The sequence below is a fragment of the Dipodomys merriami genome, unplaced genomic scaffold (assembly GCF_024711535.1).
Source record: "Dipodomys merriami isolate MVZ:Mamm:240054 unplaced genomic scaffold, mDipMer1.0.p SCAF_125, whole genome shotgun sequence".
Classification (NCBI taxonomy): domain Eukaryota; kingdom Metazoa; phylum Chordata; class Mammalia; order Rodentia; family Heteromyidae; genus Dipodomys; species Dipodomys merriami.
Window position 1 is genome coordinate 1,571,941 of NW_027202549.1, and position 27,922 is coordinate 1,599,862.

Consider the following 27,922-nt stretch of genomic DNA (forward strand, 5'->3'; position numbering starts at 1 on the left):
TAGAATCTAGACTTTTAAACAATTAGCACCAAAGAAGAGGTCCTTTGTTCTTCTTGTTTTTTTTTTTTTTTTTCCTTAGCTGGTCTTGGCACCTGAACTCTGGGCCTGGGCTCTGTCCCTCAGCTCTTCAGCTCAAAGCAAGTGCTCTACTACAGAGCCACAGCACCGGTTTTCTGGTGGTTCATTGGAGATAGAGTCTCAAGGCCTTTCCTGCCCCGGCTGGCTTTGGACCGCGATCCTCTAGATCTCAGCCTCCTGAGTAGTTCTCTCCGATTCTCCATGCTTCCAAAAGGTTGGTTGGCAACACTGCTACCCTGTCTTAAGAATCCCGCCTGGACTCTGAAATCTTAGGTTAACATGATCATATCTGAGTCTGGATCTATCTCATCTTTGGGACCCCAGGTAGTTTTCCAATTTGGCAGGGTGTCCCTGGCTCTGAGGACCTGGGTATATGTGTGTGTGTGTGGGGGGTGGGAGACATGGGAAGCTGTCTGAGAGCACAGGGGACAAGTCATGTGTCTGGAGAGAAGCTGGAGTTTTTCCCTTTCAAAGGAGGAAACTCGCCAGGAGCCACAATCATTAAGCCGAGGGTGTCAACTCCTAGTGAGTTGCTGGCAGGAAACGTCCAGCTGAGTGGCTCTTTACCCCCACGAAGGACCAGCAATCCCATTCTCCCCGTGGGCAGTCTGTCTGGGAGCCCGGCGGCGGCGACAGGATCTGTCAGAGACGAATAATGTTTGTCACGAGTGGCTTTTGTTTTTCCTTTTCAAGTGGAGCTATTTAGGTTGGGGTAAACAGGCGCCTGGGGAGGCCCTATCAGAAAGATGGGAAGCGGAGAGCCGTGGGCCCTGGCGGGGGAGGGGGGGGGGTTGCTGGTCTGGCAGGTAAGGAGGTGTCTTCCTCTCGCTATCTCCCCGTGGCCGGTGGGCAGGGTCCCCCGATGGTCATGGTGCCCGAGCGCTGCCCGTGGTACAAGGCGACCCTGGTGTTGTGAAGTAGCCGGTCTTTGACTGGCGACGGCCTGATTCACAACACCAGCTGCCGCCACTGCACCAGGCCAAGAGGTTTTGGTGATGGCGGTGGTGATGGTTCTGTTTCAGGGCTGACCTCTCCACGCTGCTGCTGCCAGAGAGAAGGAAGCAGAGAAGAGGACGGAAGATATAAACACACACACCTGACATCCCCTCCCGCTCATCTCCCATCCAGGACACTCTTTGGTGGGTGGGAACTGGGTTTGAACTCAGGGTCTCACGGTTGCTAAGCAGTTAAGTGCTCTACTGCTTAAGTCAGGCCCCAGCTTTGTCAACTGTGGCTCACAGGGCTGTCCCTGAGCTCTTTATTTTTTGCCAGTCCTGGGACTTGAACTCAGGGCCTGGGCACTGTCCCTGAGCTCCTTTTCCTCAAGGCTAGCGCTCTACCACTTGAGCCACAATGCTGCTTCTGGCTTTTTCTGTGGATGTGGTACAGAGGACTCGAACCCAGGGCTTCATGAATGCTAGACAAGCACTCTACCACTGAGCCACCTTCCCAGCCCTCCCTGACCTATTTTGCTCAAGACCATAGCACTCTACCACCTTGAGCCACAGCACCACTTCCAGTTTTCTGGTGATTAATGCGAGATGTTTCACAGACTTTGCTGCCCAGGCTGGCTGGCTTTGAACTGTGATCCTCAGGTCTCAGCCTCCTGAGTATCTAGGATGTGGCTAGGATCACAAGTGTGAGCCACCAGCGCCCAGCATCCTGCCTTTTTTGTTCCTTTTAAGACAGGATCTGTCATTTTTTTGGGTCCAGTAGTGGGGCCTGAACTCTGGGCCTGGGCGCTGTCCCTCATATCTTCAGCTCAAGGCTAGCGCTCTACCACTTGAGCCACAGCGCCACTTCCGGCTTTTTTCTTATGTGGTGCTGAGGAATCGAACCCAGGGCCTCAGGCATGCAAGGCATAGTGCTCTACCACTGAGCCAACTTCCCAGCCCCGCAGATCTGTCACTTTTGACTCAGTTAACACCTAACTTGATCCTGCCACCTGGGAGGCTGGGATGATAGGGTCCCACCATGCCAAGGGATTTTTTTTTTTTTTTTTTGTTGATCATGGGTCTTGAACTCTGGGCCTGGGCGCTGTTCCTCAGCCTCAGCTCAAGGCTAGCGCTCTACCACTTGAACCACAGCACCACTTCTGGCTTTTTCTGCTTATGTGGTGCTGAGGACTCGAACCCAGGGCCTCATGCACGCGAGGCAAGCGCTCTACCACTGAGCCACCTTCCCAGCCCCCTGGGTTGTGTTTCCTGCCACCTCTTCTAGCCCATAGGATCGTAAGCAACCATCAGCGAGTCCACGAAACTCTAGGCCTGGGATGCAAACTTCTTATGTGGGCCTTACACAAACCGTCAGAAGAAAATATCTGTCACAGCTTGTGAGTATCTCTTCCATGAATAATGCAGTGGTTGTTGAATATTTATAAGGCTCATTAGCATGCACAAAAAACCGTTTCTTCCCTCCACTGATGTTTGGGAGGAAGGCCGAGAATCCCCATTATTCCATTACCAAAGGCAAAAAACAAGACAGTTCGCGTGTGACATTCTTCAGTGGTGACTTGTCCATCCCCTCCCCCCCTTTTTTGTGGTAGGTCACCAGGCTTGAACTCAGGGCCTGGGGCCTATGTCCCGTCTTTCCTTTTTCTTCTTCCTTCCTTTCTTTTCTTGTCTTTCTTTGCTCAAGGCTGGCACTCTACCACTTGAGCCACAGTTCCACCTCCAGCATTTGGCTGGTTTGTTGGCCAGCACAGCCTCACAGACGTTTCCTACCTGGGCTGACCTCAAACCAGGATCCTTCCATCTGCGCCTCCAGTAGCTGCGCTGACAGGCGTGAGCCACGCGTGCCCAGGGCCTGGCTGGGAGCTGGTGTCTAACTATGTGAAACAGGGAGGGAGGTGGCAGCGCGTGCAAAAGCCCTGGGGCAGGGGAGAGAGCAATACCCTGGGAGATGGGAGGAAGGAAGAATGAGGCCAGCCTCGGCCTTATCTATCCTCACCAGCCGCGTGCAATTGCAACATGAAGGTCAGGAGTCCCTGTGAGACTCAGTGACTTAAAGATCCAGGAACACAAGCAGGAAGGGTCGGTGGGTGTCAGAATGGAGCCCCAACCCCAGTCTCCTTCCACAGTCCTGGAGCTTAACCACCCAGCCGACCTGCAGCCAGCAGAGCTAAGGACGCAGATCTTCTCTTTGGTCAGGTCTGGGGCTTGAACTCAGGGCCTGGGCGCTGTCCCTGAGTTCTTTTCGCTCAAGGCGAGCGCTCTACCAGTTGAACTACAGCGCCATTTCCGGTTTTCGGGTGGTTCATTGGACATCAAGAGTTTCATGGCCTTTCCGGCCTGGGCTGGCTTTGAACCACGATCCTTAGATCTCAGCCTCCCGAGTAGCTAGGATGACAGGCGTGAGCCACCGAGACCCGGCTGAAAATGGAATGGTTTTAAGGACACAAAGCAACCATCTTCCACAGAGTAAGGGCTCTGATGCCAGGGACTCGGAGCAGACAGAAAGCTGGGATCAGCCACAGTGCTTGGGCAGTAGACACACAAACGGTGTGCCCGGCCTATCAGCAGCTGGCCCTGGAGCTCTGCTTTTGGTATCTGCCTGGATTTCTTAAAAAATCACCATTATGAAATTACATGGCCCCAAACTGATGCTAAAAAATAGCGCCAGTGGCTCCCGCCTGTCATCCTGGCTACTCAGGAGGCTGAGATCTGAGGATCGTGGTTCAAAGCCAACCTGGGCAGGAAAGGCCATGAAACTCTTATCTCCAAGGAACCACCAGAAAACTGGAAGTGGTGCTGTGGCTCAAGTGGTAGAGCACCAACCCGGAGCAAAGAAAAAAAAAAATAAGGGACAGAGTCCAGACAATAAGTTCAAGCTCCAGTAACAGCACACACAGAGGATTGCTTAATTTCTATTTCCAGGCATTGCTAAATAGTTTTTAAGTGAGCAGCTCTGTGGCCCTAAATGGCTCTTCCCTGCCGAGTAGTTCTTAGGCAATCAAGAAAAATCATGTTTTTTTCACTTCCTGCCATCCATCTCGAAGCCTGCTGTATTTTAAGGACATTTACTTGGCAAGTTCCTTATACTGCATGCGGAGCAGAAGTTCTACCAAAGTTCTTGCTAGAGTTGGGGGAGGCACACACGTGTGTGTGTGTGTGTGTGTGTGTGTGTGTGTACACACACGTGCACGCATGTCATTCTGAGATTTGAGCTCAAGGCTTGGGTGCTGTCCCTTTGAATTTTTTTTTTTCTGCTCAAGGCTGGTGCTCTACCACCTGAGTCGCACCTCCGCTTCCAGCTTTTTGGTGGTTCGCTGGCGAGAAGAGCCTTTGATTTGTCTGCCTCGAGTGGCTTCAAATTGTGATCCTCAGATCTCGGCCTCCTGAGTGGCTGGGACGACAGGCGTGATCCCCAGGGCCCAACTGAAAGTTGTGATTCATCCGTCACAGCCTAATACACCAGGCCTAATGCAAACCACCAGGAACCAAGAGTTCAGAAACGCCTGTGATCTCTCTATCCTGGGGCTCCTAGGGCTCAAAGAAAATAGTCACGCTGGAGATCCTACCAAATGTCCTTGCATGTCTGTCTCTGTCTCTCTCAAAACCATTATGGCAAAGAGCAAGGGAAAGAGCGGGAGGAGGCGGAGGGGAGCTGGACCTAGCCAGACTGGGGAGTCCCCACCCCACTCAGCCACGTACCTATCTGTGGAATGAGGGCCCAGCTGTCCCCAGACCTGGGCATCGACGCCTGTCATCCTAGCTCCTCAGGAGGCTGAGCTCTAGAAGATTGCTGGTTCGAAGCCAGCCCAGCCTTGGGAAATGTGAGAGTCTTCTCTCCAATAAATCACAAAACAATAAAAAAGTAAAGCCGTGGCTCAAGCTGGTAGAGCACTGGCTTGGAGCAAAAGCAGCTCAGGGACAGCACCCAGGCCCTGAGTTCAAGCCCCAGACCTGACCAAAGAAAAGATCTGCGTCCGTAGCTCTGCTGGCTGCAGGTCGGCTGGGTGGTTAAGCTCCAGGACTGCGGGAGGAGACTGGGGTTGGGGCTCCATTCTGACACCCACCGACCCTTCCTGCTTGTGTTCCTGGATCTTTAAGTCACTGAGTCTCACAGGGACTCCTGACCATGTTGTAATTGCACACGGCTGGTGATCACATAGTTAGACACCAGCTCCTGGTTTGAGGTCAGCCCAGGTAGGAAACGTCTGTGAGGCTGTGCTGGCCAACAAACCAGCCAAATGCTGGAGGTGGCACTGTGGCTCAAGTGGTAGAGTGCCAGCCTTGAGCAAAGGAAAAAAGAGTCTCATGGCCTTTCCTGCCAGGGCTGGCTTTGAACTGTGATCCTCAGATCTCAGCCTCCTGAGTAGCGCCCTGCTGCCTCTCCTCTCCAATCTCTGCCTGCCTCTTCCTTTCTTGTCTCCATTTTTCTTTCTTCTTCCACCTTCCTCCTCTCTTCTTCCTCGCCCATCTCTCTCCTCTCTTGTCTCCATTTTTGCTCTCACTCATCTCTCCTCCTTTAACCCTCTCCCGACTGTCTCTTGCTTCTTTTCTCTCTCCCTTCTTACACTTCTGTCTTGTTCTTTTGCCACTTTTTTTTTGGTCAGTGGTGGGGCTTGAACTCTGGGCCTGGGGGCTGTCCCTCAGCTCTTCAGCTCAAGGCCAGCGCTCTACCACTTGAGCCACAGTGCCACTTCTGGCTTTTTCTGCTTATGTGGTGCTGAGGAATCGAACCCAGGGCCTCATGCATGCGAGGCAAACACTCTACCACTGAGCCACCTTCCCAGCCCATTGCCTATTTCTTTTCTCACCCCTTTCTTCTTTCGTCTCCTTTTAGTCTCTCCTCTCCTCTCCCTGTCTTCTCCATTGTAACACAATGGAATCAGCTATTTCTCCCGACTGCTCTGTTTTGTGGGAGGGGGGTAGGAGGGTCCTAGTGGATGGATGGGATAGGGGTCCTGGGGGAGCCCCTCTCCCTCCCAGAGGCCGAGCTGGAGCCAGGAAGACACTCCCTGGGCCCCAGGTCTGGAAGGAGTCCGGCTTACTAGATTAAAATAATTTCCTCTTGCATCAGGGATCCAAGGGAATGCGCATGCGCGTGTTCCCTGCTGGTGATTAATGGGGGGAGGGCATAGCTTGGCCCCAGCCGTGATGGATGTGGGGCTGTATCTGGGGGTCCGCTTTCTGTGGGGGTGGGTAGGAGGAAATGAGAGCTGTGAGCAGAACGATAGCAGTATACCCTTTCCCCCCACTTTCTTTTAGTGCTTGTTCACTGTCAGCAAAACCATTTTGTGCAACCCCCCTCCCCGCCCCTCCCCCCATGCTCCTCAGCACCCGGGATTGGGTGGCTGATGGCTCTCCTGAAGTGTCTGCAGAGTCCCTTAGCTGCGGTGTCAGTGTACGCACGGATCTGTGCTTCTCTTTGGGTTTTGTCTGTGTGTGTGTAAATACTGGGGTTCAACCCCAGAGCCCCACATTTCCTGGGCAGACACTCTGGCCCTTGAGCCACTAAGCCCTCTATGCCTTTTCTTTTTTTTGGGGGGGGGGCGTTGGTCATGGAACTTGAACTCAGGGCCTACGTGCTCCTCCCTGAGCTTTTCTGCTCAAGGATGGTGCTCTACCACTTGAACCACCCCTCTACTTCCAGCTGTTTTCGGTGGTCCATGGGCAATGGGTCTCAGGGACTTTTTTTTTTAAAACCTGTCAGCGCCTTGTTTTTCCATGAGCAATGTGGTTTGTTACTAGTCATAGCACAAACACCTGCCCTTAAAAACTCCATCTTCACTGGGCACCAGTGGCTCACGCCTAGCTACTCAGGAGGCTGAGATCTGAGGATCGTGGTTCAAAGCCAGCCCGGGCAGGAAAGTCCATGAGACTCTGATCTCCAATGAACCACTAGAAAACCAGAAGTGGAGTTGTGGCTCAAGTGGTAGAGCGCTCACCTTGAGCTGAGGGACAGTGCCCAGGCCCAGAGTTCAAACTCCATGGCGGAAAAACTCCATCTTCACCAGCTGGGAAGGTGGCTCAGTGGTAGAGTGCTTGCCTTGCATGCATGAGGCCCTGGGTTTGAGTCCTCAGTACCACATACACAGAAAAAGCCAGAGGTGGCGCTGTGGCTCAAGTGGTAGAGCACTTGCCTTGAGCCAAAGAAGCTCAGGGCCAGCGCCCAGGCCCTGAGTTCAAGGCCCAGGACTGGGGGAAAAAACAAGCAAAGACAACATCTTCCATTCCCCAGCCTCCTGCCCCCCAGGTTCTCCCACCTCCAAACCCTTCCATGACGGATGTCTCAGATGTGATCTCAGAAACTACACCTCTCTCTCTCTCTCTCTACTACAGGAGGACTAAATGAATAACTCGCTCAAAATGCTCTTACCTGAGCCATCAGCCACCAGAACTCAGAGCCCGCCCATCTGCCAGGCCCCACCCCCAGGGCAGGCGAGGTGGGCGGGGCCTTGGCAATTCCGCTCCTGAGGGGACCAAAAAATGTGCAATGAGGAAGATCAACCAAGCCAGAGTTCCCAGAGCAATCATCTCAGAAGTCCTCGACGCTGCCACACACTTCCACCAATCAGCAAAGGACCTCCTTTCTTTCCAAAAATCTTATTTTTGCCAGGCACCCAGTGGCTCACAGCAGAAATCCCAGCACCACGGGAAGCTGAGATGTTGAGAATCGTGGTTCAAAGCCAGCCCCAGGCGGGAAATTCCACAAGACCCTGATCTCTGATAAATCACCAGGAAAGCCGGATGTGGCGCTGTGTGTCTCAGGTGGTAGAGCGCCCAGCCTTGAGAGGACTGAACTCAGGCATGCATGCATGCGTTTGAGCATATAATCTTGAGCCTCAGTTCCAACTAAATCTCTTCTATGATCACTAAGCCTTGTATGCTGAGTCTATACTCCTCGTTTCCTTTAGGGGAACCAAAACATGTTTCCCGTTCTCTCTCCTTGAACACAGAATCCACAACACTCCTTCTGAGAAGGGTCTCTGGCTGCGGGAAACCCCCAGGACTCCCTCCTTAACCCTGTGATCTCAAGCTCGAAGAACAGGGGCAAGACAGCATGTTAATCAAGGCACATCTCTCCCAAGACGGGCACTGTGGCAACTCCCTGTAGTACCAGCTGCCAGGAGGATTACAAGTTAAAAGGGTTACCCAGTGAGACCTCATCTCCCCTCCTGCAGAGCAGATGTCCCACGCAACCTTGTGTTGCACGTTCCAGGCTTATCGTGCTGGCCAGCGGCTCCACCACTGTGCCTCAGTTTCCTTGATCATTAACAAGGGAACACCAACACCCTTTGGGCTTCTAGTTTAGACCCGGGGCCGGGGCCAAAACATCCCATCTAAACCACCAGCCAACCTACTGACCTGTTCCTAAACTCGAACCTGTCGTCCATCCATGCGCGGCTGCACGCCCCAGTGCTACGTAGGTCCAGACTCCTTCCTGCTGCAAGAAAGTTCCAGAAATTAGTCATCCCTCACTGGCGGCCATGTCCTTTCTGACTCAGCATGCCCGTGGGGGTGGGGGGGGCCATTCATCACCAAGCCGCTGTCGGGGCTCAGGCCGGGGGAGGGAGGATCACAGGCCCCTCCACGGCCTTTGTAGCTCCTCCGCACCCCACGGCCCTCCTGGTCTATGGTCACAGAAGCCTAGGGACTGCAACGATTAGGAGTTGGCCCGATCCAGCCCTCGCCTCGGTGCTTGAGCAATGCACACAACTATCCTGTCTCTACCAGTCCTTCTTGCGGGGAAGAAAGGTGAATCATACAGATGTATCTGTACACCCCCATATACACATACAATATACACACATGTATGCACACACATATGGACACATGTATATATACACACCCACACATATATGGGTGTATATATACAGATTTGTGCACATATATGCATGTATACATAGATGAGACACATGAACACATATACACATACACCACACCTATACATAAGTACACATATCCCATATATACTCATGCTATATATACATAGATCCATGTGCATGCATGTATATATGCGTATATGCCATGCATGCACACACACCCGAATACATGGTATATATGTAGTATACATATAGTAAATGTATATGTGGTATATCGTACATCTATGGTATATGTATATGTGGTATATGTATGAGGCATATAGTATATATGTGATATGTATATGTGGCATATGTATCTGTGGTACTGTGTTTTTAACTTCAGACACTAATTCAAAGGTCTCAGGTGTGTATCATTTTTCTGGACACCGTCAATGAAAGCTTTCTCACAAAGGACAATTCAATGTTAAGATTTATGAAGGTCAGGGAAAGGAAAGCAAGAAAAAGAAAAAAATATATATGGGGCAAAGCCAGTGGCGGTTCATGCCTGTCATAGTATATATAGTGTATGCATATATGGTATACATACATCATATATACACATATATACCTATATATGCCGTGTGTGTGTGTGTGTGTGTGTGTGTGTGTGTGTGTGTGTGTTCCTGGAGATTAAAGCCAAGGCCCCAAGCTTATACTTTACCATCCAAACAATGCCTCCAGTTGTTTATACCTTTATTTTTCAGACAGGATCTTGTGTTTCTGGGAAGGGGTCGGCTTGGACCATGATTCTCCCATCTCTGCTTCTCTCATAACTGTGATGACAGGCACATACAATCACACCTAGGTTGTTTTTTTTTTAATGCATATGTGCTGGTCCTGGGGCTTGAACTCAGGGCCTGAATGCTGTCCCTGAGCATTTTTGCTCAAGGCCAGCCAACTCCCACTTGAGCCACGGCCCCAAATCTGGTTCTTTTGGTGACTAATTGGAGACGAGAGTCTCACAGACTTTCCTGCCTGGGCTGGCTTTGAACCATGATCCTTAGATCATGAGAAGCTAGGATGACGGGCGTGAGCCACCAATGGGTTTCCCCCATATATATATAATATATATATTCTTGCTTTCCTTCCCCTGACCTTCATAAATCTCAACATTGAATGGTCCTTTGTGAGGAGTGCTTTCATTGGCAATGTCCAGAAAAATGATAAATACACACCTGAGACCTTTGAATGGGTGTTTGAGGTTAAAAACAAAAACACAAGCTGGACACCGACGGTTCACACCTGTCAGCCCAGCTACTCTGGGAGGCTGAGATCTGAGGATCACGGTTCAAAGCCAGCCTGGGCAGGAAAGTCCATGAGATTCTTCTCTCCAATGAACCACCAGGAAACCGGAAGTGGAGCACCAGCCTCAAGTGAAAAAGCTCAGGGACAGTGCCTGGGTTTTGAATTCAAGTCTTAGTACCAGTACGTGTGCATGCACACACACATACACACATGCTCATGCATGCACACACAAATCAAAGGGAATTCACACTGAGCAAGAAGTTAGCAATATGAATGTCCCTTCTTGGATCTCCCCCTCCCCCAAAAAAATTCAATTTGCACTTGATCAAAAGGATGGGAGCGAGAATATTTTGCTTGGCGTATGGCCTAAGAGTTCTAAATTTATGCCTTCTATTTTCTGCTTCCTCCTCAGACTGCATTAGTTACTAGGCAACTCAAGTGTTTAATTTCATTTGCTAATAAAGCGAAAGGCCCCGCCAGGGTGTGTGTGTGTGCGTGTGCGTGTGCGTGTGCGTGCGTGTGAGCAGTAGGTGAACAAGTGGGGGTGTGGGTGGGTGTGAGTTGGAAGAGCGTGTGAGCACGTGGATGAGTGAATAAGTGTGAGCCCGTGAGAGTGAGGACGAGTGTGTGGATGGGTGTGAAGCGTGTGCCTGTGGTGTGCAAGTGGGTGAATATGTGTAACGTGAGTGTGCGGTGTGTGTGAACGAATGTAAGTATGCGTGTGTGGGACTGTGCATAACTGTGTAAATGAATAAGTATGTGTGTGAGTGTGCAAGTGTGTGACTATGTGTGTGTCTCTAATACACACAGCCGCACCCAGCCGGGCCGGGCAGGAGAAGCCAGCGCTGCGACGCCATGTATCCTCCCCGCTTTTACTTACCTGACTTAGGCTTTTAGGGAGAGCGTCAGCACGCGCGCCCGCTCGCCGCTCATGCACTCTCAATTATTTATAGTAATAGTATCTTCAGTGGCTCTCAGTGTTGGCCTGGCTCAGAACAGCAGCCCACGGGAGGGAGCACCCCCAACCCAACCCTCTCGTTAGAATTCTGTCTCAAGACGGCAGAACAAGGGTACAGGGTTTATTTCCTGGATGGCTGGATGGATGCATGCATGCATGGATGGGTAGGTGGATGGATGGATGGATGGATGCATTGAAGGGAGGGAGGGAAAGAAGGGAGGGAGGTAGAGATAGGAAGGAAGGAAGGAAGGAAGGAAGGCAGAAAGTACAGAAGAAAGGAAGGAGATGGAAGAAAAGATGGATAGAAGGAAGAAAGGAAGGGGGCTGGGAAGGTGGCTCAGTGGTAGAGCGCTTGTCTTGCATGCCAGAGGCCCTGGGTTCGATTCCCCAGCACCACATAAGCAAAAAGAAAAAAGTCGGAAGTGGCGCTGCGGCTCAAGTGGTAGAGTGCTAGCCTTGAGCTGAAGAGCTGAGGGACAGCGCCCAGGCCCAGAGTTCAAGGCCCCAAGACCGGACCAAAGAAAAAAAAGGAAGGAAGGAAGGAGAGATGGAAGGAAGGAAGGAAGGAAATCTTCAGAGATAGAAGCCCCCACTGGGACAAGAAAGCCCAGGCTTGGTGAGAACACCAAGAGATGAAGCCAGCAAGAGAAAAGTAGGCCTTGGAGCTGGGCGCTGGTGGCTCTCGCCTGCCATCCTAGTTACTCAGGAGGCTGAGATCTGAGGATTGTGGTTCAGGGCCAGCCCAGCCCAGGCAAAGTCGGTGAGACTCTTATCTCCCACAAACCACCAGAAAAACCAGAAGTGGCGCTGTGGCTCAAGTGGTAGAGCCTTGAGCAAAAGAAGCTCAGTATTAGTGCCTAGCCCCAGTATACACACGTCACTGTGTGTTTAATAAGGCGGTCAGCCTTGGGATTGCTGATAAGGGGGTGTGTGTGTGTGTGTGTGTGTGTGTGTGTGTGTGTGTGTGTGTGTGTGTGTGTGTGTGTGTGTGTGTGTGTGTGTGTGTGTGTGTGTGTGTGTGTGTGTGTGTGTGTGTGTGTGTGTGTGTGTGTGTGTGTGTGTGTGTGTGTGTGTGTGTGTGTGTGTGTGAGCGCTCTGTTTCATCCTGCCTTCAGGAGCTGAGAGAGATAGCTGCTGTCTTGCTTTTTTTTTTTCATTCTCAGCAAATGAGACCTTCTTCCAAAAATGGATGTTAAACCACCCAAGGAATTCAATGTTTCAGAAGACAGGGTGGTTAACAGAAGAAGGAGGAAGAGGAGAAAGAGGAGGAGGAGGAAGGAGGAAGGAGGAGGAGGGAGAAGAAAAGAAAGAAAGAAAGAAAGAAAAAGAAAGAAAGAAAGAAAGAGAAGAGAGAAAGGAAGGAAGGAAGGAAGAAGAAAGGAGGAAAAAGAAGAAAGGAGGAAGGAGAAAGGAGGAGGAAGGAGAAAGGAGAAAAAGGAGAAGAAGAAAGAAAGAGGAAGGAGGAGGAGAAGAAAGAAGAGGAAGGAGGAAGGACGAAGGAGGGAGAAGTAGAAGGAGAAAGAAGGAAGGAGAAAGGAGGAAAGGAGGAGGAGAAGAAGTAGGAAAGAAAGGAAAGGAAGAGGAAGGAAGAGGAGGTGGCAAGTGCTATTTTAGATTCTTGGAAAATTTAAGCAGAAAAGCCCCATAAATAGGACAGGCGCCGGTACTAGGTAGGGTGGATCGAAGCGCTACTTCAGTGATTGAGTCTTACACACACACACACACACACACACACACACACACGCCCGTCATCCCAGCTCCTTAGGAGGAGGCTGAGAAGGGAGGATCACGGTTCCGAGCCCAGCTTGGGCGGGAAAAGTCTGGGAGAGACTCTTTTTTTTAATCTCCAAGGAAGCGAAGCGCCCAAAAGCTGCAAGTGGAGCTGTGGCTCAAGTAGTAGAGCACCCACACCCTCCCCCCCAAAACCCCAACAAAACCCAGAGAGGAGGGGGGATGGCTCTGGTGAAGGGGGAGTCAGCGCTGGAGTTTGGGGGGGGGGAGGGACAGTGTCCAGAGATCTTTTGCTAGAATTCTCTCTGGGATGGGAGTGGAAATGCAATTATGAAACATTGACCCTCTCCCCTTCTCCCAGGAATAGAACAAAAGCGAAATTGGAACGCTTGAGAAATGGGGCCCTGGACTCATATCAAGTTAGGTTGAGTCCTGTAGCTGCCATCCACAACTCTCTGATGTCCGTCCATCCGTCCTTCCTTTCCTTTCTCTTCCTTTCTTTCTTCCCTCCCTCTCTCCCTTCCTTCCTTCCTCCCTTCCTTCCTTCCCTCCTTCCTTCCTCCCTTTCTCCCTTCCTCCCTCCCTTCCCTCCTTCCTTCCTCCCTTCCTCCCTCCCTTCTTTTGTACTAAGGCCTGAACTCAGTACCTTGCGTGCTCTGGCTTAGATTTGTGGTTTCCTTCCTTCCTCACGGCTGACGCTCTACCGCCTGAGCCACAGCTCCACTTCTACCTTTTTGCTGGGCCACTGAAGGTAAAGAGTCTCTGGACTCTTCTCCTCGGGCTGGCTTCGAATTATGATCCTCATATCTCAGCCTCCTGAGCAGCTGGACGTTTGTTCAAGGCGGGCGCTCTACCCCTTAGCCACGGCGCCACTTCTGGTGTTCTGGTGGTTTATTGGAGAGAAGAGTCTCACAGACTTTCCTGCTGGGGCTGGCTTTGAACTGCGATCCTCAGATCTCAGCCTCCTGAGGAGCTCGGATGACAGGCGGGAGCCACCAGCCTGAATCTCCCTCTTGGTCTCCCTCACCCCTGGTGAGGTGCAGTCCACCACAAGGTGTTTACTAAACAACTACTACGTGATAGCCATCATCCGTCTGATAGATCGGACGAAGGGTGGGGGGGAGAGATCTAGAAAGGCACAGCATGGCTGGCTTCCAAAGGCCTCACAGAAGATTCTAGAAGGCATCTTGGCATACATTTGCATCTCGCCCATGTAGGTTCTGACTCAGCATAGCTGGTGGCGGGGAGGCCTAGATTTCATGTCCCCACCCCCCCGGATTTCTTGTCGATCTCACAAACCCCCCAAGATTCCAGATAACCTAATTCAAGCGCCTCATTTATTTGTATTTCTTTCTTCCGAGAAGACATTGAGGCCCCCAGGGTACCAGGAGGGGGAGGACAGGGAGAGAAGGAAGGATCTGGAAGAAGAAATGGGGCTGGGCGTGCTGGGGGCTCACGCCCGTCATCCTACAGCTAGCTTCTTAAGGAGGCTGAGATCGAGAGGATCGCGGTTCAAAGCCAGGCCCAGGGGAAGTCTGTGAGACTCTGGTCGCCAATGAACCACCCTGAACAACCCGCAGTGGGGCTGCGGCTCAGTGCGGTAGGGCCCTACAAAGAGAGCCCGGGGACGGCGCCCAGGCCGCCAGTTCAAGTCCCCTCCAAGGGGACACCCGCCCCCGTTCTCGGGCGCCATCTGGTGGTCATGGCGAGAACGACACAGAAGACACAAATCGGAGTGAACTGGGGGGTGACAGAGGTGATCTGGGTGTGGGGGTGGGGGTGGGACCCCACTGCCCCAGACATCTACCAAGAGAGGCAGCTGCCAGTCAGCCACTGGAGGGCACCCAAGCCGTGTTGTCTTCCACGAATGGTTGGTCCTTAGACGGGACTTGAACTCTGCTGGACATCCAACCTCGACCAGCTCACTGGTGGCTGCAACCCTTACCATCCTAACTGCTCAGGAGGCTGAGAGCGGAGGATGGAAGAGAAAGGCCAGGAGACCCTGCTGTCCCAGCAACCACCACAGAAGCCTACGCCTACCCCCCCCCCCCCACTGTTTTTGTTAACAAGAGTGAGTTCTTGGAAAAAGAGTTTCTCAGCCAGGAAAACTCAGGCATGCCAGCTGGGCCTGGGCAGGAGGAGGCAGCCCGGAGGGTGGGCTGTGTGCTTGCCATCCAAGTGCTTGATGCGCACTAATGAGACGCCAAAGGGCATCTCACGAGTTGCTTTCTGACCGGCTTCATAGGAGTTAATGGTGGGAAGGGGAAGAAGAAAATGGTGTGGGCTGTGTCTGTACCAAGACCACCTCATCTGCAGGCTACATTTGTCTTGCAAGGAGGAGAGGAGACCCACACTTGGGACCGAACCCAACAGCAATGACATCTTTCTTAACAAAAATTAATGATCAAGAAGACAGCACAAGGCCCCCAAGCCTGGAGCACCGGTTCCATGTCTGCCTCATTCAGACTGGGAGAAATCCAGTCTCTTGGACGAAAGCCCAAACGATTTGCCAACGTCCACAGAAGCTCTTCAAGAAAACCATCTTGGTGCCAGGATACTACATCAACAACAACAACAAAGTCATCACAGCTTCTAGAAAGCCAGCCAGCTGCCTTTGGGTGGGATATGCCCAGGTTAGGGGGAGGAACATGAAACAAAAGGGAAGCCGGTCGCCCTCTGGGGGAAAGGGAGGGCCTGGTCGGGGCTTCCTCGCATGGCCAGAAAGAAATCACACCAAAGAGGGCTGGGTTGGCCAGGCCGAGCGCCGGCAGTCACGCCTTTAATCCCAGCTACTCAGAAAGCGGAGAGCTGAAGGTCGGAGTTCAAAGCCAGCCGGGGCAGGAAAAGTCCGGGAGACTCTCATCTCCAATGAACCACTCAAAAAAGCCAGGGAGCAGAGCTGTGGTTCAAATGGTAGGGGCGCCAGCCTTGAGTGGAAAGTCAGGCTAGAGTGTGTGAGGTCCTGAGTTCAAGTCTCCGTTCTGGCACAACAACAACAAAAAATCCTGTTCACCAAATGTCCTTTCAGCCCTGTTTTTTCCTTTTTAAAAGAATTTTTTTTTGTCGGTCGTGGGGCTTGAACTCAGGGCCTGGGTGCTATTCCTCAGCTCTTCAGCTCAAGGCTGGTACTCTTCCGCTTGAGCCACAGCGCCACTTCCGGTTTTCTGGTGGTTCACTGGTGATAAAAAGTCTCATGGACTTTCCTTCCCGGGCTGGCTTTGAACTTCGATCCTCAGATCTCAGCCTCCTGAGGAGCTAGGATTACAGGCGTGAGCCACAGCGCTCAGCTGTGCATTTCATATGTGGCTCTAGACTCGATGTGAGCCAGCTGGTGGTCCCTGGCAAAAAATAAAGCAGATGTGGGCAGGAAGGAGGGAAGCAGCCCGAGAGGCAGCCTGGGAGTTACAGAGCAAGAACTAGCAGTTTGAAAAGAAGAAAGCAAGCACAAATAAGAGGGGCCAAAAAGCCCTTCTGCTGGTTGAACTGCCACATACCGTGGACGGGTCCGGAGACAGGGGGAAGAAGGGGAATAATCTCCCTCCATTTCCTTCTCTCCACCAACCACCATGAATGAACAATGAATGAAAGAACCTTGGGGAAGGGAGGGAGGGAGGGGATGGTGGGGGGAAAACAATGGACGGGGTAACAATGCTCAAGAGGAAGTGTACTCATTACCTCACTCATGTAACTGTAACCCTCTGTAGAGTATCTTTACAATAAAAAAATTTAAAAAAAATGAATGAGGCAGATAGAACAATGCTACAATGAACACACAGGGAGATTTCACCCTGGAAAGTTCCTTCTGACCACTCACATGAGTATTTCATATATATATATATAAATGTATATTTACGTACTTAATATATAAAATATATCATGTCTATATATGTTACACATTATCATATATTTTAATAATAATCACATATACATACATAATATATACTGGGTATATTATATATACATAATACATATGCTAGGTATATATGTATATATAATATTATACATATACTTTTAATATCTTTTGTATATATATATCTCATATATATGATATGACACCTATATATAAGTGTTAGAAGTTAGGTTAAAAATCTAGGAGAGCGGTTGGGGTTGTGGCTTAGTGGTAGAGCGCTTGCCTAGCATGCATGAAGCCCTGGGTTCCATTCCTCAGTACCCCATACATAGAAAAAGCTGGAAGTGGCGCTATGGCTCAAGTGGTAGAGCGCTCACTTTGGGTAGAAAGAAGCTCAGGGACAGTGCCCAGGCCCTGAGTTCAAGTCCCAGGACTGATACCTACACACACTGACACTGACACACACACACACACACTATATTTGCTATGTTTATATTTCTCACACTATAATTTGTATATACATATAGTGTTTTTATACATACATGTGTATATATATATATATATATATATATATATATATATATATATATATGTCGCTACATTTTATGGTTGGGCGCTGGTGGCTCACGCCTGTCATCCTAGCTACTCAGGAGGCTGAGATCTGAAGATCACAGTTCAAAGCCAGCCCGGGCAGGAACATCCATGAGACTCCTATCTCCAATGAACCACTAGAAAACCAGAAGTGGCACTGTGGCTCAAAGTGGTAGAGCGCTCACTTTGGGTAGAAAGAAGCTCAGGGACAATGCCCAGGCCCTGAGTTCAAATTCCACAACTGACACACACACACACACACACACACACACACACACACACACAGACACAGACACACACACACACACACACACACACACACACACACACACACACACACACACACTCTCTTCCCAATAGAGTTCATGAATTATTCTTAGTTTCAGAGGGTTAAAAAAGTCACTCTGATACTGAGGCGAAAAAAAGAAGGGATAAATCATGTCCACATTTGCCCGGTCTGTCTTTCGGATGGCACAGCCACTAAATAATTCATGAGAGGGATGAGCCGGCGCCTATGCAATAATTCCCTGGAGAAATAACCTGTACATCTCATTATTCTTTTAAAAATATATGTAATGTTGTTGTTATTATTATTATTTTTGTCAGTCATGGGGCCTGAACTCTGGGCCTGGGCGCTGTCCCTCAGCTCTTCAGCTCAAGGCGAGTGCTCTACCACTTGAGCCACAGCACCACTTCCAGCTTTTTCTGCTTACGTGGTGCTGAGGAATCGAACCCAGGGCCTCAGGCATGCAAGGCAAGCGCTCTACCACTGAGCCACCTTCCCAGCCCCATTATATTATCATTATTATTATTATGGGGTTGTACAGAAGGGCTACCATATATATGTGTGATATATACTTATATTTCTTTGGTACCTGCCCTAGGTCTTGAACTCTGGGCCTGGGCACTGTCCCTCAGCTCTTCAGCTCAAGGCGAGCGCTCTACCGCTTGAGCCACAGCTCCGCTTCAGGGCTCCCCGCCACCCCCCACTCCCACCCAGTTCATAGGAGACCAGAGTCCCAGGGACTTTCCTGTCCCGAGGACTGGCCTCCAACCATGATCCTCGGATCTCAGCCTCCGAAGCAGCTCCTGAGGTGTGAGCCACCCAGCGTGGCTGGAAAAAGTAAAAATCTGCTCTCTCACAGGGGTTCGTTTCTCTCAGCTCCTCAGCCTGCCTGGAAGAAGGGGTTGGGGGGACCCTGCTGCTCACCCGTGCCCAGGGCCCCAGCTGGCAAACAAACCCACTGGGAGCCAGGAGGACCCAGCAGGGTTGGGTCAGGGGGCCCAGGAAGTTGGTCATGGCTGGAAGGTAAGGCAGGGGAGGGGCTGACCAAGACCGCCAGCTCGGCTGCTGTCCGAGGTGCTGAAATGCCCATCCTGCCCACGCCTCCAGCCTCCACTGGCTTCATGCCCTGAGATTCCTCCACGCCGTTCATCTGCCACATCTGACATGCACCAGTCCATGTGTGTGGTCTGGGCGCCGGTGGCTCACGCCTGTAATCCTAGCTACTCGGGAGGCTGAGATCTGAGGATCATGGGTTCGAATCCAGCCCGGGCAGGAAAGTCCATGAGACTCTTCATCTCCAATGAAGCATCAAGAAAAAGAAAAAGCCCAGAGGTGGCGCTGTGGCTCAAGTGGTAGAGCGCTCAGCCTTGACCCAAGGAACTCAGCGCCCAGGCCCCGAGTTCAAGCCCCATGACCGACACCAGCAAAAGTCCATTTTTCTCACTTAAAGACAATCAAAAGCCCTCACCTGCCTGGCTCCAACGGCTTCTGTGGAAAGGGAGAGTTTTCCCCTCACCTCTGGGCTCCCATCTCCCCAGCTTTAAGAGGAGAAAAGTTCGAGAAGGAGGACTTTGAAGCCGATCTGTGGAGCAGACATGCAGCCAGCAAGAGGGAGGAGGAGAGGGAGGGAGGGAGGAAGGGGGGGCAGGGAAGGAAGGAAGGAAAGAAAATGGAGGGAGGGAAGAGAGGGAGGGAGGAAGAAGAGGCAGATAAGGAAGAAAGCAGGGAAGGAAGGAAGGAAGGGAGGAAGGGAGGGAGAGGAGGGCAGGGAAGGAAGAAAGGAGGGAGGGAATGAAGCAAAGAAGGAAGGGAAGGAGGGAATGAGGGCAGGAGAAAAAAGGGAGGTGGAAGGGAGGGAGGGAGAACAGGAAGATGAAAGAGGAGGTAGAAGGCACCAGAAATAAGCAAATAAATAATTGCAAATGAGGCGCTGGTGGCTCACGCCTGTCATCCTAGCTACTCAGGAGGCTGAGATCGGAGGATCGAAGTTCAAAGCCAGCCTCGGGCGGGCAAAGCCATGAGACTCTCGTCTCCAGGAAGCCACCAGAAAACCCGAAGAGGTGTGTGGCTCAAAGTGACAGAGCTCTAGTCATGAACACAAGCGCCCAGGTCCTGAGTTCAAGCCCCAGGACCACCACATACATACACAAAACCGTAGACCCAAAGTGGGTACAACCTTCAAGCCACACATGAAAAAAAAAAAGGCAGCAGAGACCATTTTCACACATACACACACACACACACACACACACACACATCTCAAAAGCCTGGCATCTCACAACCAAGGCTGGGAGACAAGGTACCAACCTGTAGTCTAGGAATGTGATTCTCTTCTCCACACAGAGGAAAGCAGTTATGGGGGTGTCCTGGAAGATGGGGGGTGGTGGGGATAAAAGGCACAGGGAAAGGCATCTTCAGCAAGCACCGAGCGCTTCCTACATCTTATTTTTAGATTAATATGATGACGTTTATTAATATCAACCAGACTCCTAGCAAGAAAGGCGTTCTAGCAACCAGGTACATTTGCTGTCGGGTTTGTGAGACTCAACATCTCTGACATGGTCTCATCTGTCTGCATTATTATTATTATTATTGTATGTGTATTGTATTTTTGTGCCAGTCCTGGGGCTTGAACTCAGGGCCTGGGCACTGTCCCTGAGATTTGTTTTACTTGTTCAAGGCTGGTGCTCTACCACTTTGAGCCACAGCGCCACATCCCATTTTCTGGTGGTTCATTGGAGAGAAGAGTCTCATGGACTTTCCTGCCCCAGGCTGGCTTTGAACCCTGATCCTCAGATCTCGGCCTCCTGAGTAAGCTGGGATTACAGGCGTGAGCCACAGTGCCCAGCTCATCTCTCTACTTTAAAGCTGCCACCTCTACCCCTATTAACACACCACACAGACCCCATGGAGGGGGGGCTGTCACAGGCCTTGGGCATGAAGCGATCCACACACAATAAAACAATCAAGCTTCTTCACTGACAAAGGAGGAAAGCGAGAAGTATCACAACTCGGCTCTTCCTGGCACTCGCCGGGCTCTTGGTGGACTCAATGGGTCTGTTTTCCTTTCTGAAGAGTGGAGGGGGGGTGGGCGGAGGCAACAACTAATAAAAGATGACACTGTCACCTCACAACTTGCGTTTTCTAACAAGCGCGGTCTTTGTGTGTCTCTGTATGGATGTGTGTTGGTCCTGGGGCTTGAACTCTGGGTCTGGGCGCTGTCCCTCAGCTCTTCAGCTCAAGGCGAGCACTCTACCACTTGAGCCACAGCGCCACTTCCAGCTTTTTCTGCTTATGTGGTGCTGAGGAATCGAACCCAGGGCCTCAGGCATGCAAGGCAAGCACTCTACCACTGAGCCACCTTCCCAGCCCCATATAGGGCCGGCTATATGTCCCCCTTTTCACCTTAATGAACATCTTCTGGGTGGGAGGTGGGCGGGGGGAAGAGCGGAGGGAATGGGAGAATTTGGGAAAGACAGGAAAGATGGCAGACCCAGGTCACCTGAGCGCATTCACCTCTCTTCTCTGTGCGTGCCCTTGGCAGACATGAACAATCGATAACCAAACTCTTGCCTCCTAGGAGAGCTTGAATTTCCTGGAGATGCCAGCCCCTCTCCCCCAAATGTCCTAAACGGCTGTCCAGACAACAAGGATCCATTTCTTGAGTTCTGTGTGGGATGAGCACTTTAGAAGCAAACCAATGCTGAATCAAGACGCCAAGGTCATTCCTCTGGTTCTTGAGCTCTTAAATTCTTAAACACCTCTTCCTTCCTGCATTGATTTTTCCCCTCCTCTCTTCCCCCTGGCAGATATTCTATCCTCTTCGTATTGGGAGACAGCTGTGTCTGATAATCTAGCTGTCTTTCTGTGCGAACTCTTGGCTTCGGTCGAGTGCTTAGTTAGCCATGCTTTTCTTTTTTCATTTTTCTTTTTTGCCAGTCTTGGGGCTTGAACCCTGGGCCTGGGCGCTGTCCCTCAGCTCTTCAGCTCCAGGCTAGTGCTCTACCACTTGAGCCACAGCGCCACCTCCGGCTTTTTCTGCTTATGTGGTGCTGAGGAATCGAACCCAGGGCCTCATGCATGCAAGGCAAGCGCTCTACCACTGAGCCACCTTCCCAGCCCCCCCACGCCTCCTCACTACATAGGATGATGTGTGTGTGTGTGTGTGTGTGTGTGTGTGTGTGTGTGTGTGTGTGTGTGTGTGTCCGTCCTGGGGCTTGAACTCAGGGCCCTGGTGCTGTCCCAGAGCTTTTTTCTTTTTCCACCCTCAAAGCTAATACTCTACCACTTGAATCCACAGCTCCACTTCGAGCTCTCCAGTGGCTACTTGGAGATAGTGAATCACAATAACATTCCCTTGGGCTGGCCTCAAATCGCCATCCTCCCTTCTCAGCCTCCTGCGTATAAGTAGCTGACAGGGTTAAACACACACACACACACACACACACACACACACACACACACACACACACACACACACACACACTGCAGGGGCTGTGGATTTCTCTTTTAGAGCGAGCTGGGAATTAGCCAGGCCGCATTCGCAGAGCGCTGGACACAGAGTTCACGCTGGGATTCAAACTCACATTGTACAGGGGGCTTGGAATTCAACACTACCGATCTCCCTCCCAGCTGGTGGCGGACAGCGAGGGGTTTGTTGGGAGAAGACGGCTCTAGACTCCCTCCGGGAGCTACCCTGTCTTGCTTTCCGTGCCAGGAACAAGGCAGATGTCCCGAGCGGCAGGGAGGGTGACGCATTACACAGCAGTACTGCAAAATGTCTTCTTCAGAGGCGTCGGGCGCTCAACCCTTTGGGAAAGCCTTATCACCTCCGGCCGGGACTCAGGAGCAATGAGGTAAAATGAGGCACAATCCTTGGCAGCAGGAGATTCAAAAACTCAGCTGAAAGCCAACACCAGAGACCGATCATCTTCGCCCATCAGCTTCCCTTTTAAGATTAAGGGATTGGCCAGCACCGGCGGCTCACACCTGTCATCCCAGCTACTCAGGAGGCTGAGATCTGGAGGATCTCAGTTCAAAGCCAGCCCCGGGCAGGAAAAGTCCATGAGACTCTATGGCCAATGACCCACCAAAAAGCCAGAAGTGGAGCTGTGGTTCAAGTGGTAGAACGTATAACCTTGAGCACAAAAGCTTAGGGACAGCACTCAGGACCTGAGTTCAAGGCCCCAGGACTGACCAACACACACACACACACACACACACACACACACACACACACTGAAAAACACAAGATGGACAGAAGAGAAGAAATTCTTTGATAGGGCACTGCCAGGACTTCAGAAATGGATTTAAGAATCTCAAGTCTTTTTACTAGTCTTCAGTTAAATCTTTTTTACCCCCCTCCACTCCCAGCCAAAAAAGAAAATAAAAGGAACTGATCCTAGAAGTTTTTTAGATGACCCACAAACAGCTATTTAAAATCCCTCCCTTATTGCCATGGCTGAGCCTGTGGCAGACATTACTAATCAACCCCGATGGAAGACATTACTAATCGCGCACCTGCCACCACCTCCTAACCCTCCCAACACGTAGGTGATCCTCAGGGAGCAACTCATACCTGGAGGGCTCTGTGAAACGTTCCAGAACATTCCATGGGGAAAGTTGGTTCCATGAACTTGGGGGTGGAGGGTGGGAAGGGAGAGAAATATCCTCGGAACCCTCCACACGATTTGGCTGTGTCAGCGAGAAACTGTCCCCATTGAGAAGCATTTACCAAGAATCCCACTGAAGATCCCCTGGGGGGATCAGGATGGACAGGGACCCGGCCCAGTCTACTAGAGAGGGGACCGGTTAACAGGGACATGATTTTGGAAGCCAGGCCATTAGCAGACGCCATCCCCACCATAAAGAACCAAGTCACGCAGGATGTGATGTTAACCTTCTGGGTCCTCGGGCTTTGCCTCCCTAGCCTCTAGCCTAAAAGGGGAGGAGGCGACCCAGAGAACATTCTAGAGACTCTAACCCCATCTGCCCCTTCCCTCCTGGGACCTGGGTGCATGAGAAAGGGACTGGAACTTGGGGCTCTCTCCATAAACTCATCGAGGCTGTGAGCTGCATGGCAAATGGTAGGCCTGGTATAATAGCGCAAGTCCATAATCCCAGCCATCCGGGAGGCAGATATTGAGGGCAGCTGAGGATGGCGGTTCAAAGCCAGGCAGAAAAGTCTCTGTGAGGCTCTTATCTCCAATAAACCACGAAAAGCTGGAAATGGCGCCGTGTGGCTCAAAAGTGGTCGAGCAAAAGGAGCTCAGGGACAGTGCTCAGGCCCTGAGTTCAGGCCCCGGGACCAGCATGGAAGGAAGGAAGGAAGGAAGGAGGGAAGGAGGGAAGGAGGGAGGGAAGGAAGGAAGGAAGGAAGGAAGGAAGGAAGGAAGGAAGGAAGGAAGGAAGGAAGGAAGGAGGGAAGGAAGGAAGGAGGGAAGGGGAGGGAAGGGGAGGGAAGGGGAGGGAAGGGGAGGGAAGGGGAGGGAAGGGGAGGGAAGGGGAGGGAAGGGGAGGGAGGAGGAAGGAAGGAAGACAAGAATAGAAAGAAGGAAAAGAAAGAGGGAAGAAAATGTAGCTGCTAAAAGATCTTATAGTTAGTTTCTCAACACGCAACCAGGCCATTCTGGTTGTATATTATTATTAAGAATAATATCAAATTCATAATTAATAAGAGATTTTCCCCCATCCAGACATTTGGAGGTGTGGCACGGTACCCAGGGGAACTTCAGACTACTCAAGAGTTAACAAGGTGGGGTTTTTTTTTTTAATGAAAGGGGGAAAAAAAATAAGAATTCTTTTGTATTTAAATCACAAAATGAACCCAAAAAAGCATCCTTAGGTCTAGCATATAATCCTGATGCCTTGCATTCTAATGAGCAGGGTGGGGAGAGAGGAGCTTGTATTCTAACAGGGCAGGGGAGGGGTGGAGCTTGTATTCTAATGAGCCAGGGCAGGGGTGGAGCTTGCATTCTAATGAGCCAGGGCAGGGGTGGAGCTTGTATTCTAACAGGGCAGGGGTGGAGCTTGTATTCTAAGGAGCCAGGGCAGGGGTGGAGCTTGCATTCTAATGAGCTGGGTGGGGAGAGGAGCTTGTATTCTAATGAATCTGAGTGGGCAGGGCTCATATTCTAATGAGCCAGGGTAGGGGTGGAGCTTGCATTCTAACAGGGAAGGGAAGGGGTGGAGCTTGTATTCTAATGAGCCAGGGCAGGGGTGGAGCTTGCATTCTAACAGGGAAGGGAAGGGGTGGAGCTTGTATTCTAATGAGCCAGGGCAGGGGTGGAGCTTGCATTCTAATGAGCAGGTGCTCTACCACTTGAGCCACAGCTCCACTTCTGTTTCTTGTTTTTGGTTTTTTTTGGGGGGGTAATCCATTGGAGATAAGATGTCTCACAGACTTTCCTCTCCCCGGCTGGTCTCGAACCACGATCCTCTCAGATCTCAGCCTCCTGAGTAGCTAGGGTAACAGGCAGGAGGCGCCACCAGGCATCTGGGCTTTTCCTGCCTGGCCTGTGATTTTCAGTGTTGCTGGAAATATGTGGGTGTGACCTAATGCTTGGGCTCGGGTGGGGGTGGGTGGAGGAGCAGGAAGAATGTTCTGGGAACACTCAAGAATTCCTTTGATGGAGAACTTGAGTTGGAGGAAGTAGGTCAAGGCTGGATAGTGCTGGATCTCACCTGGCTGGGGAGATTTCCACATTTGCTTGGGTCAGGGCGGTGTTTCTAAAGCTCCTTCCAGACAAAGCCCACCAGAGCCTTACCTCCCCAAACCAGCCAAAAACCAGAAGTGGCACTGTGGCTCAAGTGGTAGAGCGCTCGCCTTGAGCTGAAGAGCTGAGGGACAGCGCCCAGGCCCAGAGTTCAGGCCCCACGACCGACCAAAGGGGAAAAAAAAAACCGTCCTGGATAAAGCTGGGCATCAGTGGGTCTGGCCTGTCATCCCAGCTACCCAAGAGGAGGCTGAAATAGGAGGATCGTGGTCTGAAGGCCAGTGTGGGTGGGAAATTCCATGAGACTCTTAACCACCAGTGAAGAAGAGCAAAAAGCCAGAAGTGGGGCTACAGCTCAATTGCTAGCCTTGAGGGGGAAAAGCAAAGGGTCAGCCCCTAGGTCCTGAGTTCAAATCCTAGTACACACACACACACACACACACACACACACACACACACACACACACACACACACACACACACACACACACACACACACACAGTATTTGTAAAGACTAACTTAGAAAGGCTGGCTCCTGAAGAAGCCATGTCCCATATTGGGAGAGATCTGTCTTTTCTTCCGGCCCCAGGTAAGGTGGTTTCATGGGCCAACTCGATCCGTAGGATCGCGGTCCACTGGGGCAGGCCTCGAAGAGGAGAGCGGGGAAGTTCCTCCCGTTGTCTCTCTCTGTGCCTTGGCAACAGACAACTTGCGAAGTGATTTGTCATCAGGTTCTGGGCTCGAAGCGCGCAGCTGTCTCTTGGTAACAGACCCGGGAAAGCCCGAGTCTGTGGGAGGAATGAGATGGGGGGGTGTGTGTGCAGGGGGTTGGGGGGGACCTGTTCTTCTCTGACAGCTGGGGTGCCTTCCAATTCTGAGCAGAATGTACGTGCCAAGGCCGCCATCCAAACCAAGTAGCTCTTCCCTGTTGATCTCTTTCCACCCCCCCCTCTTTTAGTGGGTCGTGGGGCTTGAACTCAGGGCCTGGGCGCTGTCCCTGAGCTCTTTCGTTCAAGGCGAGCCCGCTACAGCTTGAGCCACAGCGCCACTTCTGGTTTTCTGAGTGGTTTTATTGGAGATCAGAGTCTCATGGACTTTCCTGCCCGGGCTGGCTTTGAACCACGATCCTCCGGATCTCAGCCTCCTGAGTAGCTAGGACGGGGGGCAGGGGGGAGAGGGCCTCCATCCAATAGTAGGTGAACAAAAAAATCCACTTTCTCCTGTGTGCTAAGATCCTGTCTGGGTTCTGGAAAAGTCTGAGGAGCTTTGGAGGTTGTTTGGTCATCTTGAGCATCTGCGCAAGACAATGAGCAGAAATGAGCCAGGTGCCGGTGGCTCACGTGTGTCATCAGGAGGCTGAGATCTAGAGGATCGCGGTTCAAAGCCAGCCCGGCACAGGAGAAGTTCCCTGAAAGACTCTTCTCTCCAATGAATCACCAAAAAACCCAGAAGTGGCGCCGTGGCTCAACGGGTAGCGCACCACCAGCCTTGAGTCAAAAGAGCTCAGGGGCAGCGCCCAGGCCCTGAGTTCGAGCCCCACGACCCACAACAAGGAAAGCAAACCAGAAGTGGAGGAAGGAAGGCCAGCTACAGCAGAAGCCAGCTCTAGCTACTGCACGCAAAGCCGAGAGCGAGCACAGAGGCTGGAGGTCGGAGGCCGGAGGCTGGAGGTCGGAGGCTGGAGGCTGGAGGCCGGAGGCCGGAGCACGGCGCGCCTACAGCTGCGAAGGCGGTGGCGTTGGTTTTCCCTCTACGCTTTGCTTTTCTGGACTTTTCCAACTGTCTCAAAGGGACGACGCTTACTTTTAGAATCAGAAGGGAGAGGAGGAGGAGGAGGAAGAGGAGGAGGAGGAGGAGGGAAGGAAGGAGAAAGAAGTAGGAGGAGGGGGAGAGAGAAAGGGGAGGGGGGAGGAGAAGAGTAGGAGATGGAGAAAGAGGAGGAGGAAGAGAAGAAAAGAAGGAGGAAGAGGAGGAGGAGGAAGGAGGAGGAAGGAAGGAAGAGGAGGAGGAGGACAAGGAGGAAGAGGAGAAGGAGGAGGAGAGGGACAAGGAGAAGGAAGGGAGGAAGGAAGGGAGGAGGGAGGAGGAAGGAAGAAAAGAGGAGGAGGGGGAGGAGGAGGAAGAAAAGGAAGGAAGATGGAGGAAGGGAAGAGGAGGAGGAGCAGAGAAAGAGGAAGGAAGAAGGGAGGAGGTGGAGGAGGAGGAGGTGGAGGAGGAGGAGGAGGAGGAGGAGAAGGAGGAGGAGGTGGAGGTGGAGGAGGAGGAGGAGGAGGAAGAAGGGAGGGGGAGGAGGAGGAGGAGGTGGAGGAGGAGGAGGGGGAGGAGGAGGAGGAGGAGGAGGAGGAGGAGGAGGAGGAGGAGGAGGAGGAGGTAGCATGGGGGACAGGAGGAAAGCTGCTCAAGAGTCAACACCACAGAAAAGAGAGCCTTCCCAGGCCAGAGCCCTGTGCTGCACGCCTGTAATCCCGGCTACTCAGGAGGCTGAGGCTGGCAGTTCAAAGCCAGCCAGCCCCCAGGTAAATCCCACTGAGATGCTAATCTTCCTTGAGCTAGCCAAAGAAAAAGCCAAAAAGGAAGCTGTGGCTCAAGGGGTAGAGCACCAGCCTTCAGTAGGGAAAATGGGCGCAGGGACAGCTCCCAGGCCCTGAGTTCAAGCCC

General features: G+C 51.7%; 1 long non-coding RNA gene across 2 annotated transcripts in view; it reads right to left on the reverse strand.

The window, feature by feature from the left end:
* Window positions 1–272: 272 nt before the first annotated feature.
* The window catches only part of LOC138823934 (uncharacterized), a 42,489-nt gene continuing 14,839 nt past the window's right edge, over window positions 273–27,922 (reverse strand). The window contains exons 3-4 of one of the 2 annotated variants that reach the window (XR_011370964.1): window positions 8,391–8,469; window positions 273–1,119 (exon numbers count right to left, since the gene is read on the reverse strand). This is a non-coding gene — a long non-coding RNA (uncharacterized lncRNA). Of the gene's footprint in view, window positions 1,120–7,414; window positions 7,496–8,390; window positions 8,470–27,922 lie in introns of those variants that run through there. The other variant, XR_011370963.1, reaches the window with a different exon arrangement.